This window comes from Arachis ipaensis, chromosome B7 (genome assembly GCF_059453495.1).
Source record: "Arachis ipaensis isolate K30076 ecotype BB chromosome B7, ASM5945349v1, whole genome shotgun sequence".
In the NCBI taxonomy this organism is placed as follows: Eukaryota; Viridiplantae; Streptophyta; class Magnoliopsida; order Fabales; family Fabaceae; genus Arachis; species Arachis ipaensis.
Genome location: NC_142442.1, coordinates 55,665,001 through 55,667,500, shown reverse-complemented (window position 1 = coordinate 55,667,500; position 2,500 = coordinate 55,665,001).

Below are 2,500 nucleotides of genomic sequence, written 5' to 3'. Positions count from 1 at the left end.
AGCCGCACCGTCTTAAGCAACACGCCCAACCCACACCGCATCGGGCACCGTCGTACGTCGACCCTAGACGTAGGGCGAGCACGACACGTTGCCCCTCGGGAGTGGACACGAACAGGTAACCGTCTTCCGCAACGTGACCCCTCAAAGTGCTGGGACGAGCACGTCGCGTTGCCCCCTGCCCACGACACCCGCTGCCGCACGCATATCCATCATCCGCGTCGTGCGCCACACTAGGCCTGGCCAAGCGTCGGGCTGCGCAAGCCGCGTTGCCCCTCGCGGGGGCGCACAGGCCGCCCGCCGATCCCACGTCGTGCTCGGACTTGGGATGATCCCCCTAGTCCTGGGCCGAGCACAAGGTGTTGCCCCGAGCGTGTGCCCAAGGCACAACTCCACCACGCCATGCTCCCTAGGTGGTGCCTAGGTGGGCCGTGCACGGACGTGTTTCCCTTCTTGTTGGTCCTTCGGTGATCGGGGTTCGCAGCAGCCAGACGCACGTGCTCGACCTTGGACCCGGGGCGGGGGACCCCGGCGGCACACCACAACCACAACGTGCTTGCTAGTGTGCCTAGGGGATGGCAAGGCAACGTGCATCTTGCTGGCATTGCGCCCAGCAAGCCCTTGGGCAACTCGAGTTTCAGCAGCACGACACCCCTCCCCCCTATAATAGGCTGCCGAGCCATTACCAAAGTGCCACGGGTAGACGTCCTTTTCCGTGAGGAGACATACTAAAGGAAAGTGCTCTAGAGGTCGAATTTTGACGCCGTTTTTTGCAACAACCTCTAGAAAAATAAGATCTTTCCATCCTCCAAATTTGGTGAATTTACACCGTGCCGATTTTTTTTGACGATTTTTTTACCGCCCGGAATGCCGGAAATTCAAAAAAAATGAAAAACGGAGCAAACCTGCGATTTTTGACCTGGATTTTTTTGTGCAGCCTTCACATAATATTACCAAGGTTCCCTCAAAATTTCACGAAAAATGCACGAGCCAATTCTGAGATATGAAAATTTGGCTCCTCCGTTGCAACGCTCCGAGCCATCGTTGCAACGGCGGGTGCCTCCGTGGGGGGCGGGGGAGCCCGGCGGCACACCACAACCACAACGTGCTTGCTAGTGTGCCTAGGGGATGGCAAGGCAACGTGCATCTGGCTGGCATTGCGCCCAGCAAGCCTTTGGGCAACTCGAGTTTCAGCATCACGACTCCCCTCCCCCCTATAATAGGCTGCCGAGCCATTACCAAAGTGCCACGGGTAGACGTCCTTTTCCGTGAGGAGACATACTAAAGGAAAGTGCTCTAGAGGTCGAATTTTGACGCCGTTTTTTGCAACAACCTCTAGAAAAATAAGAACTTTCCATCCTCCAAATTTGGTGAATTTACACCGTGCCGATTTTTTTTGACGATTTTTTTACCGCCCGGAATGCCGGAAATTCAAAAAAAATGAAAAACGGAGCAAACCTGCGATTTTTGACCTGGATTTTTTTGTGCAGCCTTCACATAATATTACCAAGGTTCCCTCAAAATTTCACGAAAAATGCACGAGCCAATTCTGAGATATGAAAATTTGGCTCCTCCGTTGCAACGCTCCGAGCCATCGTTGCAACGGCGGGTGCCTCCGTGGGGGGCGGGGGAGCCCGGCGGCACACCACAACCACAACGTGCTTGCTAGTGTGCCTAGGGGATGGCAAGGCAACGTGCATCTTGCTGGCATTGCGCCCAGCAAGCCTTTGGGCAACTCGAGTTTCAGCATCACGACACCCCTCCCCCCTATAATAGGCTGCCGAGCCATTACCAAAGTGCCACGGGTAGACGTCCTTTTCCGTGAGGAGACATACTAAAGGAAAGTGCTCTAGAGGTCGAATTTTGACGCCGTTTTTTGCAACAACCTCTAGAAAAATAAGAACTTTCCATCCTCCAAATTTGGTGAATTTACACCGTGCCGATTTTTTTTGACGATTTTTTTACCGCCCGGAATGCCGGAAATTCAAAAAAAATGAAAAACGGAGCAAACCTGCGATTTTTGACCTGGATTTTTTTGTGCAGCCTTCACATAATATTACCAAGGTTCCCTCAAAATTTCACGAAAAATGCACGAGCCAATTCTGAGATATGAAAATTTGGCTCCTCCGTTGCAACGCTCCGAGCCATCGTTGCAACGGCGGGTGCCTCCGTGGGGGGCGGGGGACCCCGGCGGCACACCACAACCACAACGTGCTTGCTAGTGTGCCTAGGGGATGGCAAGGCAACGTGCATCTTGCTGGCATTGCGCCCAGCAAGCCTTTGGGCAACTCGAGTTTCAGCAGCACGACACCCCTCCCCCCTATAATAGGCTGCCGAGCCATTACCAAAGTGCCACGGGTAGACGTCCTTTTCCGTGAGGAGACATACTAAAGGAAAGTGCTCTAGAGGTCGAATTTTGACGCCGTTTTTTGCAACAACCTCTAGAAAAATAAGATCTTTCCATCCTCCAAATTTGGTGAATTTACACCGTGCCGATTTTTTT